The sequence below is a fragment of the Motacilla alba genome, chromosome 11 (assembly GCF_015832195.1).
Source record: "Motacilla alba alba isolate MOTALB_02 chromosome 11, Motacilla_alba_V1.0_pri, whole genome shotgun sequence".
Taxonomy (NCBI): Eukaryota; Metazoa; Chordata; class Aves; order Passeriformes; family Motacillidae; genus Motacilla; species Motacilla alba.
The window spans coordinates 6041735-6055553 of record NC_052026.1 but is presented as its reverse complement, the minus strand read 5'-3'; positions in this window follow the sequence as shown (position 1 = coordinate 6055553).

Here is a 13819-nt window from a genome sequence, read left to right as displayed (position 1 = left end):
CTGAGTACCCAGGAAAGCAGCTCTGTGTGTGTGAAACATGGTATCCCACACTGCATTTCTTTCTCTTTTCTGCCTAGCTTCCTTGCCTTTTTTTTTATTTTTTTTTTCATTCAAGGGCCAGGTCATTGCTTCTGAACCTCTCTCTCAAGAACTGACACTTAAAGTGCAAATGAAGCTAATGACAAGAGACAATATTTTAATGTTAATTAGATATTTCATGTGTCTTAGCTCATCAGAGCAATATTGCTCTTTTATGTATTACATGAAAGCAAAGCTTTAGCTTGGAGGAAAACAGGGAACACAGTTGGCCATAGAAGTAGCATTCTTGGGTTTGTAATTATTAAAATTATTGTTACATTTAGGAAATCCAGGAAACTTTGAAAGGAAGATACTTAATAATAATAATAGAGCTACTGCACTATAGGAAGCCCTGGCAAAGGCTTTACATCTTTTTGTTTCCTCCTACATGAGCTGGCATTGTAAAAGCTGTAGTCTCCCAAGCTCTTGCTAGGAGAGCAGACTTGGCTTTTCTGGAGGATTATATTCAAATACAATGCAGAAATAAGGTCTCTCTTTACCTGGGTTCCCCCCTGCATCCCTTCCTGTGACATATTCCCATTTTAATAGTTTTGTTAAAACAGCAGCAGGAGCTGCTAATGCTGTGCATCCCAGTGAAATGGCCTAATGATGATGTTCACCAGAACTAGGTACACAATGTACAATATTTTCTGTGAATGTTTGCATTCCTTGTGGCCTGGTTTCTGCTCCTTTTGCATTCTTTCACTGGCTATTTGAGAAGTTGCATTTCACTGACAAGAAGTATTTATACAAAGCAAATTTCAAAGTTGTGCACATATTTGAAGAAAATGGAATTTAAGGCCCTGTCACAGCAATGAGCTCTTTCCAGAGAGACCTCATGCATGGGCCCTGAATGCAGAAAATGCCTGGAGAAGGTCACTGCCTCAGTGTGAGCTGCAGTTCCCCCCCTCCATGATGTCCTAGCTGTGGACACTCACCAGTGCAGTCATCTCAAGATGAGTTTTGAAGAGATGAAAAAACCCTACAAAACCACAAAAATCATGTAGTGATTTCCTGACCACTTGTGCTTCAGCTGGACTTGCTTTTGAAATCACTCTGGGCAGAATACATACATTAAAACTAAATTTTGTGAGGATCAACAGGGAATTTCAAAGTGAATTTATATATTCTGGAACAAGAAACATTTTTTATTTAGCAGTTTGTGTGGGTGCCCACACCTAACAAGAACAGCAGAGTAAAAATGTAGTTAAGCTGTCTATTTTTGTCTACAGCTAGTATTTAAAAAAAAGAAGTGTTAGGTCTGTGGTTTCTTTATGTGTTGTGAGAGCAAAGACACAACAGAGAGTGAATTCATTGAATAATGTAGTACTGCAGATGATTTGCTTGGCTTGGAACATCCCAGCTTTGCTCTACTTTCATTTTCAGTGTTTAGTTTCACTTTTTTTTCCCAACATCATGTATCCTGAAGGCGAATCAAATTTATGGATAAGATTTTGATGTAAAACACTGATATTTAGGTGATAAGTTTTCTTAGTGATGGTTACTCAAAGAAACTCCATCAGCAGTGAATGTTTCACTCACTGAGTGTGCCAGGGTGGTGTGAGGAGCTCAGGGCCAGGGGGGCTGTTTGCAGATCATTCCACAAGAGTTTGGGTTTCCATTAGATTGGGGAGCTCCCCCCAGCACCGGTGACAAGGAGCTGGGCAGTGAGAAAGATTGTGAAAAGCACAGACTCAGCCCATCCTGCTGGGGAACAGTGGCAACACCAGCTCCAGAACACCCCAGGTCTCATCCCTTCCCATCTCCCAGCCTGTGCTGGCACTGGGAATGACATGCTGAAAGGATCCCAGAAGAGGGGGTATTTTTTAATAAGGGTGGAAACAATTTCATAACCCAATATTAAACACATAGCCACACATAAAATAGACATACGTGCTCACACACCCCAGCAACATCAGCTTTGGTACTGTAACTGTTTACAGGAAGGAATAAAACTTGTGTGTTTGGGGTTCATTAATATACATTAACAATTGCAAACGTTCTGTCTGAATAAAAGCTGTTTGCTTTTCTACTTCAGGGTCTCTGCCCTTTTGGGACATTCAATGGGCAAATGGAATACTCTGATAGAGGGCTATAAGTGCTGTAAGTTATATTTAACTAAAATAAACAGGCAGATACAGACACTTCTGCTCTGCTATAAAAAGACTGCATATGCTCGATGCAGGTTTTCTTAAGGTAAGGGACAGAGCTTGGGAAGCTCTAAGGCAGCTAGATTTGCCCATATGGGAAGGCGGTCTTTCACTGATGATTTTGCAGACAGAAATTGCCCATCTGCACTGTTTGCAGGTGTTTTGAATGATTATATTATTAGCTCTGTCTGTTCAACTTTGCTTTTTTATGGTGGCTTTAGTATTGCAGTAAATAAAAAAAAAAAGAAATATATAAGCAGCCATCTGGTTCCCAATTTTTGACTAGCGCTCTTTGTCAAGAAAGAAAAAAGAATTCTCAGATATTATTTCCTAGTTCTGAAACACTGGCAAATGAGGAGAACAAATCCCCAAATTCTGACCTGAATATAAAATGGGGACAGAATTTTCTGCTTTTTATTTAACTTGCTCTGATTAATCCATTTAAAAGCAATTGTCTCTGTTCTGTTCTCATTTACGCCTCTGTGAAGTCAGCAGAGTAGTTCTGGGCTTACACCACCCTTTTAGGAGCAGAATCTTCTCCTGATGAAATGGGGGGGAGGGAATTAAAGTGAAAGCAATCATTGTGAAACCATTTTCTATTTTTCTAAATGAGCAACAAAGACAGCTGGGAAGTGGTCCTTTGCTGCTGGATTTTTCAGGAAGGATTCACATTTCTCTCAGATATTTTTGCAAAGCAATGACAAAACTTTGCAAGACCTTTGGAAATAAAGAACAAACTATTTGCTATCTCAGCAGTGTTTCAAACCTTTAGACTGCATTTAAGTTTCTCTGAGCATAATATTTGATTATTGGCAATATGTTTCCAGTTAAATATTTCATATAGTGCATAAAGGCCTTTTCTGCTCTCAAGAATTCTGTACATATTAATGAAAGCAGTGGATTTGTAGATTTATCTGTTGCCTGAACACCTTTTGCTGAAAATTGCTTCAGAGCTGGATCAGAGCTTTACACAGCCATTTAGTGTTGCCTCTGTATTCATGAAATCGGAATTATGTGTCTAAATGTAGGTAGTCCTTGGAGAGATGGTGCCAAGCCTCCCAAATCCAAGTATTCTCCAAGTTCCCCAAACCCCGTGTGGATTTCCTTGTGTTCTCCATGAGCAGCAGTGCCACACATGGGACCGGGGATGGAGGGGAAGCTGTGCTGGCTCAGGGGCAGCTGGGAGGGTCCAGCGCCAGCATTTGCACCATAAAAACAAGTGTATGGCCATAATCTGGCATTTGCAGTCCCTGAGGTGTAAGGACATCTGAGGCAAAGCACTTAACCTACAGCTGGAGTCTGTGTTTGCCCACCTGTTCTTGGGCTACTTATGCCTGAAGCTGAATGCCTTTGGAAAGACAGCAGGATTACAAGTGTAACTCCAGGAACACCCCAAAGCCACACAGAGTGAGGACCAAAAGTCACTGGGTGAACGTGGCAATGCTAATGGGCAAAGAGCAGTTCCTGGCTCTGCTTTCCAGCCAGCTGCTCAGTCCCTGGTGTGGTGAGATGGCACCACAGAGCTGTTGTTTATAGAAGGAGACAATCATAACGGGAACTTGGCAGGAACATATTGGCTTTAAGGTTGCTCATCATCATAAAATTTTCTTGAATATGCCCTCCCCTGCCACTTGCCTTGCAAGTTTAGAAACGAGCTCAGTTCTTCAGACCTTTTTGTCCTGTTCAAACAATTAACTATAACCTAGTCATCATTCCTGAATCTGGGCAAAATATATACATCTTGGTTTTGGGCTGTGGATGTACCGTGTGGCAGGTAATTGTTTGGGGCTTGGTTACTGGAGGTTTTATAAATGCACACCGTATTTCTGCTTGCTTTCCTTCAGTCCAGCTACTAAACTAAAACAACACACTCAGTTCATTAATCTTCTATGCATCCATGCCATTAATATTCTAGTAATTTGATCATGGTATCCTTAAATTAATAGAAGTCAGCATTCCTAAAAAGATTATGCACTTTTGCTTCAGCCATGTGACTAATAGTAACATAGACAGTGACTCCTCCTCATGCCGAGCGCTCAGGTGATGTAAGCAGGGCTGGGATCTCACTTTAATGCTCAGGAGTGCTCTCAGTTCCCTTGGCACCATTGCTAAGGCTGTGACATCATGTTTTCCAGAAGACATTGTAATCCCTGCACCGTTACGAGACCGCAGCAGCTGAATGGTGATGTCAGAAATGGGGAAGGTAAACAACTCTGAGCCGACTGTGCACTGCTGTGGGAACTTCTCTGTTCCAGAGAGAAGAAAATTCTTAAAGAAAACATCCAGATCTTCATGTCCCTGCGATAACTGTGTGGAAGACAACCCTAAGCAAAAAAACCCCAAAGCGAAATAAAAATCTACCACCAACCCCCAAACAGCTCCATTGATTTGTTCTCAGTATTTAGCAGCCTGTAGCTGTGTCTCAAAGGCCATCTGGATACCTTTGTTAAGGCAAAGGTTTATTTTGTTTAGTAAGGTCAGTTCTCATGGACAGAACCCTCTGAGTAAAGGCATCAGAGGTCCAGCAGCTTTTGTTTGCGCTTCAATAATGTGAGCCATATTGCCGGGCTGCCCAGGGAGCCTGGGGGTGCTCCAAACCTGGTAGTGCTCAAGGCCAGGTTGGATGAGGCCTTGACAGCCTGGTCTGGTGGGAGGTGTTCCTGCCCATGGCAGGGCAGGGCTAGAACTCAATGATCCTTGGGGTCCCTTCTATCCCTCAGAATTCTGTGAGTGATGTCAGCCACCCAGGTTTCTGTCACACCTGCACATGTTCCTCTACCATGCAGTGTGCAGAGGAGATCCAGGCCCCAGAACCAGAAAAAACATAACTTTGTTAGTGGTGTTGTTCAATGCTTTCTCATTTCAGTGCTGTTTGGCAGTTTCTGCTCTCTGGGATTTGCCTCTGGCAGATCAGCACAGCAGAACACAAGGAACAGGTGCTTTCCATGGTGAGGAGCAGGTTTGGACATCAAATCACCTCTTCTGTCAAAGAATCAAACTCACCTTCTGCCTTCTGTCTTTCTTCTTAAATATATCCAGTGCAATATTTCTGAGAGAAAGCTGGAGTTTATGATGATATTTTTTTTTTCCTTTTGACATTGTTTCAGGTGCAGCCTTGGATACTATTACTTGTTTTCTTAGTTATTAGTTATTATAAGACTGGTGGAGAAGACTAGACAATTATTGAAAAGCACTATTTTGTTATCATTCATGGACAGATTTGGGAAATGGTTTGAATGGCTCCAGGATTATCCAGAGAAAATGTATATTGTGGCTGCAGATCCACAAGAGTCATGAGATATGAATTCCTGTCCTCCAGGTCCTGGGATTGGGCGTGCTTTTGTTGCAGATTTTCACTCACTGCTTTCATCTCCTAGTTGATCAGTACAAAATTACTAAAACCTGAGAGATGGATTTACTTTTTAACTAATGCAAATAATTATGTTGGTTATAATTGTTATTAGGGCTCCTTTGGGAATCTGTTGTTACAAGCACTCAACCCCTTTGTCTCTCCTTTCGGTCTCCAGGCTATGTTGCAATTTATAAAGATACCAGACCTTAGGCTAAATCAATGTCCTTAGGGTTATGAGATGTTGCTAAATATCAAAACAAAATCCCAGTGTTCCAGTTCTTTAACTTCACTGTGTTTAATTAGCCATTCCAATTAACCTTCCCTTTGTGTTCCCTCATGTTTAAAGGGTTATAATAAAAGTACTGTAGAATTAAAGCCATTTAGAATATGCTGAGTATATTTCAAGGCATTCAGAAAGCCTCTCACATGACGCTGTCCTCATTTCAGTTTCACTAATGACTGGTCACTGGGGGCATATTTCCAAACCTCTGCACCTAGGTTGCAGAAATTGCAACAATATTCCTACCTGTGCATCCAGGTCACAGCGTGCTCAGATGGGAAATCACTTCTGCAGGTCTCTCACCACGTTGCTCAGTGAGCCTGTGGGCACAAAGGACGTGTAAGGGAAGAGTTACACGTTCTTGCTCTGAGAATTTAGACATGGACAAAGGTTTAGTCAGCATTTTTTGCTCAGGGGCCTGATAGAAAGACAAACACTGAATCAGGATTGCTGAATTCTGGTTTCTGAGGTCCTTGAGAAAATTCCCAGGCTTATAAAAAACAGTGGTGTTAGAAACAAGGGAAAAGCATGGGAAAACACAAAAAAGCTTCTCCCAACTAGTTCATAAGATTGCATCCGTGCAATATTAAGGACAGATGAAAAATCCCAAGACCTGTTCACACAGTAAAAACAATAAACTGTCAGTGCTTTCCATGGCCTGTGCCCCCAGCCACACACCTTGTGCCAGGGACAGGCAATGCCTGGGTCTGTTCAGGGTGATGGGATAAGAGAGTCTCCAAAACTATTTCTGTAGTCTTTAGGAATGTATGCATTTGGAAATGCATGCTGAGAGCACTCAGGGAGGTAGGAGAATACTATTATGCCCATTTTATTATGCCCAAGGGTGAGTACATTTTTTAGATTTATGTTATATTAGAAAGCTTTTCACTTATTATTCTCTGTGCCTAACTCTCTGGATGCATTTTATAAGTCATCAGGATTTAACTCATGGCTATGGATTTTGTTATGGTAGAGCAGGTACCTAAAAAATCCCTGACTTGTCCAGTGTCATTCTGTATGTCTGGTGGCAGAACTGGGAACAAAAACCAGTCCATATATCTAATCTCTGACTCTTCCCTAGGTAACTTTCTCCAGCAGTTGTGTTGAAAGATCATTTTAATTCATAGTTTTGTTTGTTGGAGGATATAAATTTCTCAGGGGTGAAATATGATCACAGAACAGCATTTATTTTTCTATTTTCTATTTTTTGAAGGAGCTGAGATAATTGGAAGACCAGACTATGGTGTAATTTTAGTTAAATTTGTTCTCTCAAGGAATTTGTCATTAGATCTTCCTTTCTTTTTTTGTAAAGAATAGGGAGGAAAAACAAAAGAGATGTTTATTTTATTGACACTGTGATATCACGGGCTTTCACTTAAGAAATCTGTTGGAGTCTGTCTTTGTTTTCTAAGACAAAGTCAGTTAAAAATATATCAGGTTTTGTGTTAAATGGTTTGATGGCATAAATTCAATAAAGACATTGTCTGATATCCTCACTCTATGACTCATAAGAGATACAAAGGAAACTAAGAAAAGCAAAGATTCATTTCCTTTTCCTTCTTCTTCTCCTCTGCTTTTCATTGGCAACAGTAAAGTTCAACTGCAAGACATGTGATTGTAATATAATCAAATAACCTGCTGGTGTCTCATAAAGAAGTACTGGTTGTTTAAATGACTATTCATAACAGACTTAGATGTTTCATTGCTGGCGATGGTTTAAGATTCAGATAACATCAAATCAGTTGGAGTATGAGATTCAGCTCCTTTGAAAATGTACAAAGAACAAAGCCAACAGCACTACTGATGACTGACTGGTTGGGGGAGAAGAAAACAACGAATATATTTAGGATTTTTATCAAGCCTGTTGAAGAATCTCGATGTGAGCTGCTCTACAGGCATGTGATAAACATCACAGAAACTGGAGATAGTGAAAGCTGAAGAGTATGGGACACTTAGCATGTCTAGCTCCACAGTAAAATAGTTTATACCAAGGAAAGAGACGGCTCAATATAAATCATTCCCTAGCAGTTCTTCAGGGCACATCGTTGGGAAATACCTGCTCACAAAGCCATCAGTTTGTTTTGTGTATTGACTTTGAAGCCAGTGCAGGGAAAGGCAGAGCTGTGACTCTGTGCTGAAACAGTCTCAGTCCCCCCTGGCAGGGAAGACCCAACCTTGTGCCTTTTGCACAAGCAGCCCTTCCTTTAGGGTGTTTCCACAGCAGATGCAGCTGCTCCAGCTCCCTCCAGGAATAACTCCTTCATAGAGAGAGACATTCCTGCAGAAGCACAGCTCTGCAGGGAAGCTCATGTTAGGGAACAAAAGCACTCTAGGAGAATTTAGATGTGGAGAAGTATTTTTTGAGATTCATTTATTAGCCACTGTATTGCTAATTGCTGATCTCCTGTTGAGCTAACCTCAAGTTCGATGGGGACAATGTTTATGAACCCAGTACTTAAAAGAGGAAATCTGGGGCAAAACTAAAAGTATATGTAACACTGATCTTTGAAGATGTATTGTTTTGCCTTATCAGCAAAGGTGCATTCAAAAATCAGGCAATCCCCACTAAGAGTGAGAAATAAAACAACAAAAAATCCTTCCCTTTGCTTCAGGCTTTTGGATGCACTGGATTAAGTTCACTGCTAATTAGACACAATTGTGAAGCACAATTATTTATGAACCTTCAATGGGCCGAATTCATGAAAGGAATAACGAGTATGTATTTCCCTTTTGTAGAATTTTAATGAAGAAATGGCATTACTATTCATTATTTATCCACTTTCAAATTGTAATGAATAGTTCTACTAGCAAACACCAAATTTCTGTATTTACAGAAAGGCGGAACATGTGTAGATAATAACACAGTTCAGTATGTATGAAATTCTGTAATTCTATAAATATAGAAATAAAGAAATTATCAGCAGGACTATTCATTAAATTTTGAAAGTAGTAAATAATAAATAGGAATAACATTTATTCATTAAAATCCTCCAAACAGAAAATACTGGGTCTTTCTTTCTTAAATAAATCCAGTGCAATATTTCTGAGACAAAGCTGGAGTTTATGATGATTTTTATTTTTTGTTCCTTTTGGCATTGTTTCATATGCAGCCTTTATCCTAAATGCATTTTAAATAACATTAACCCATGTGTTTTCATTAAAAGTTGAAATACTACATTATGCTGTGAAACAAAGATAATTTAGAGAGCCTGTCTTGCCTGGCTGAACAAACACTTTTTAGCACCGTTCTGACCATGGGCACCTGCCTCCTACAGAAAACATGTTTGTGCTCAGCTCCCATAGTGGTATTCACATGTATTCACAGGAGTGGTATTCACACTCAGGCCCCAGTGTGTGAAGACCAGGGTGCAAGAAGGGCATTTTGCCTGCTTAGACCCCCAGACAGCCCAATCTGAATCTCTGAGCCTGCAGCACCCAACTCCTGTGCGGGTTTTACAGTGAGACCACTCAGCGAGTGGAGCCCAAAGCTCCCACCACCAGCAGTGGCAGGGCCTGGCACAGGAAGAGCTGAAGGGCTCAGGAGCACAGCTAAGACTGCACAGGGTGCCTCTGGTGGTTTTTCAACCTATTAAGCACCAACAGATGAAAAATCCAAGGAAAAGTTTTCCCATAATTTAGTTTAATATGACTGGGAGCTGAGCCCTGTGTCTCTCCCCGTGCAGTGTCACTGCTGTCCTCCAGCCACTGCTTTCCCAATTTCTCCAACAGAGCTTTGCTGTCCTCTGTTCATGGGGCCACAAGGTCAGTGCTGAAGGTTGAATTCATGTAACCTAAGCATGTCTTCCCTTAAAAATACACCTAAAGTTTAATTATGTATTGTATTAATTAATCTTCAGAAAGCTAAAACTTCAATACCATTTTAATTCCTTATACAGTAATTAAGCTCTTTGAACCTAATAAGAACACAGAGCTTGACTTTTTAAACTCCAATGAAGTACAGGATATTAGAAAAAAGCCCTTGCAGATGAGTCAATTATGGACTTTGATAGGCATTACTTAATATTTTGGTTCAGTGTAGGGCAACCTTAGGGCCTGAGCAGGTGGCCCAAGTTCCTTGCAGTTTGGGGCACCTCTCACACAGCTGAACAGCAACAGATCTATTATTAAAAGTTTATTCCCAATTAGGGAATACCTTTTCCCTTTATAGCTAAGAATCTGAGGTCCTGATAAATCTCAGAGAGTTTAACTCCAGAATCACAGACAGGTTTGGGTTGGAAGGGATTTTAAAGATCACATGGTTCCAACTCCACCTTCCACTAGACCAAGTTACTGAAAGCCCCATTTACAGAGAGACCTGTTTAGATGGTGAGATGTTCCTTTGATTTAATGATGCTATAACTAACATTCAGGGTTCAATAGGCACATAGCTTCTACATGAGTGTTAACCACCCCAGTCACTTCCAAGTATTATAGCAGGAAAACCAGACCAGAAGAATACAGAACTGGTCACAGGTTGTTTGGTATTTTAATGCTGCTGCTCAAAAACTTGGTTTATTTTGAATGAAGAAATTTAGTAAGCAAATTCACTATTTTTACACAACTTTCACTAAGATTAGGCACAGTCCTTGACATTGAGACGTGACCATTATTTTAAAGAAAATCCTTTCCCTTTCCAAGGTCATGACCTGGTGTATATTGGGTGGAGTGTGGCTTGCAAACATCTTCTGGAAATCTGCAGGGAGCTGATGTTTGCCTGGAAAATCTTCAGATTTTCCCATGGTGAGGGACGTGGCAGTGCTGGGGGAGCACCACAGGGCCTTCCCCAGCCAGGGAACATCAGGAATCCTCTGTAAGGTGGGGAGGAAAAGCCAAGGGCTGGAGGGCTGGGCAGGAGGCTCACAGGGACTCAGCCACCTCATCTCCTTCAGCAGATCCTGATCCTGAGCAGCTCAAACCAGGACTCGTATGGAAACTGAATCTGCATTTTTCTCACAGCATTTCAAGGATTTCCACGTGGTTCTCAATAGCTGAACCAGGACTTACAACCCCAAGTAATCTTGGCCTCCCTCCATAAGGGCTCAGTTACAGATGATGGCACGTGGCCCTTGCCATCAGATTAGCTTAAAAACATCTGTTTGCCTTTGGTGGCTTGGATCCTTCTGCAGCAAGCTGCTTTTCCTTGCTTTTTCAAGTTTGGTTTCTTGTATGTAACATTTACATCATGATCTAAAAACAATTTTACACATAATAAAGTTTAACTATTTGATATTTTTCATTTCAAAACTAAATAACAGACATTTAAGAGAATGTTCTTTTTTTTTAATGACACACATGATAGTATTTTAAAGCAGCAAATGACATCCACTGTAAATTTTTTTGATCTTTCTCTAGCAAATCCTCTATGAGTAAAGTTTGCCTGCATTCATGATTTTTTTTTTCTCAAAATGTTTTCCTGCTCTTGGTAGAACTAACATCTGCTTCTCTGGGGAATCTCCTATCTATTACAATTGGAGCTGTTTCTGAAAATTATTTGAATTAAACTTCACCTGCCCAGAAGTGTTTCCAGAGGAGCTGACTGTACATGCTGAGGTTCCACTGATGACATGTGACAGAGCTGTTGATCCCTCTTGACTCTGATGTATGATATGGCATTACAGGAGCTGGAACAGTCCCGTGACACTCGCACGTGCACAACATTGCCCCGTCACTTACCGTGAGCTCTGTTCCCAAACAAAATCCCTGGGACCAGCTGCTCCATCAGCTGAGGAGGAAGGAGGAGACTTTCCCCATCAATATTCCCCTTCAGACTGCTTCTGGATGTGCCATGGCACCTTCTCCTGGTGGTGACCAGAGGGCAGATCCCTCTGCCCTGTGCTGGTCCAGCATAACCCCTCCATCAGCAGCCGCTTTGCTCCTCCCATTCAAACACAGAAATGTTGCCGAGACTTCTGTGTCAACCTCCTTCAGAATGAAATCCAAGAAGATAATTGTGAAAAGAGAAACATTTTTTTGCTAGCTGAGTCTCAATCATCACATCAGCAGCCATATTCTTGTCTGTAAAATGTCTCCTTTTTTTCTCTTTTTAATTTTTTTTTCAACATTCCAAAGTGCAAGAACTCTTTTGGGATTCCCAGTGATGAAATCTCTTATTTTCTCTAAGGACAGACTGTCCTTAGGGAATTGCCATGAGTTTTAAGAAAAGCAAGGTGTTGGGATGTAGTGCAACATTATGATTTAAATACAATACTGAATGATTATCAATTCTCTTAAGTGCTGAATTTGCAGACTCTTTTTTTGCACACTCTTAAGAAACCAAACACAAGGAACAGAAAGCCTCCAAAAAATAGAAGTGATGCTTCTGATTAAAGCAATACCGGTGCACTTCATAAATTTGATTGCAAATATATTTCTAAGCATGACACTGTTTATGTTGGAAATAAAAAAATAATAATTTCAGTTGTTTTCCCATCTCTAAATCAAAGTACTAAATAGAGTCTTCCCCAGTAGCCTTTCTGGGCATTTTGCTCATACCTGAATCTTTACATTAATGCCAGAATATGACAACAGGAAAAATAATTTTTTAAAAATATATCTATTTTCTTCTTCTGATGAGGTAAAACCATTTAAGGTTTGATGACTTGAATAAGCATGGACAACAGGAGTTTTCTTCAGCTAAAGAAAAATGAATATGCAATTGCCTTTGACTTTGGAAGGATGTTTCCTTGGTCAAGAGGACCAGGTCCTTTCACTGATTGCATATCATCCCTTCTCATCTTCCATATGTCTAATTATTTCTACAATTAAAATAGATTGCATGATCTTCCATCTAAATCTTTCTCTTTAAGAAAAAGAGAATTTAAAACTTAATTTATGAACTCTGATGTTATTAACCTTTCATTTGATTTGCTTCTGGGCCTTGATCTAAACAGGCCATTTTACTTTCTGCTATTTTATTTGGTATGTGCTATTTCAAGGCACTCTGAATAACTAAAGCTCACCTGTGAAACCAAAACTAAACATTTTTTCCTTTTCTGCATCTTCGTTCTGTGTTCTAAATCCCATAATTTGCTTCAAATCTTAGGAAAAAATTAAATTAGGCAACCTGCATTAATAAACAGGAAGCTTGATGGGTTTTGCCAGTGGTTTCCCAAGCTGTCCCTTTCTGTCCAGAGCACAAAGCTGTTTTCACTTTTGCCCCCTCCTAAAGGAATTTGTACTCTCCATTCCGGCTGTTTCCTCAGACATGCTTTGTTTTCTTTATTTCTGCTACTTACATTAGCCCAGATTGTCTTTATTTCCTTCCCCCCCACAATGTCTTGATTCCTTTCCTCCTCCTACAGACATCACGACCTTGGCTTCTAAAAATCAGTCAAGCTGCTTCTTTTCCTCCCTAGTTTTTACCATCTTATTTGCTCATCTCAGTTTATGAATGCCCTGCCCTCGATTCCTCATTACTTTTATTGCAGTCCCACGTCCTCTTCCATCCCTTTCATTTTCCAGGATTCTGCCTTGGTCTCTGTCTCAGCTCTGATTACTGCCCTGAAGTGCCACATCTGCCTTTGGCTAGTGATGGCCACTTCTACTTCCATTCTCCTGCTGGCACTCAAGATGAGGGAAGGTGTTTCCAAGGATGCAGAGCTGCTCCTCTCAGGAGCAAGAGCTGCATGCAATTCAGATTTTTTTCTCTTATCACTGAAAACATCCTACCTGTGAATTTCAGAGTTCCTTCCTCTGTGCTTTAAAGAAGCACAGCCTGAGCAGGGTTTGGTGTTGTGAGGCACCACCACACAGCTCCTCATCACTCTGGGTATCTCCTAACAAAGGGTCAGGACCAGGCAAAGATAGAAAATGTTCTGTCAGGTTTTCGTAACTCCTCTGCTTGCTTTGTATAACTTGGTTGTCTTCTGCAAAGGAAAAGGATCATCATTCGGGGGTTTTAATATTTATTTTAAAATAAATTCCAGAAGATATATGTCAATAAAATAAGAGGTTTGCAAA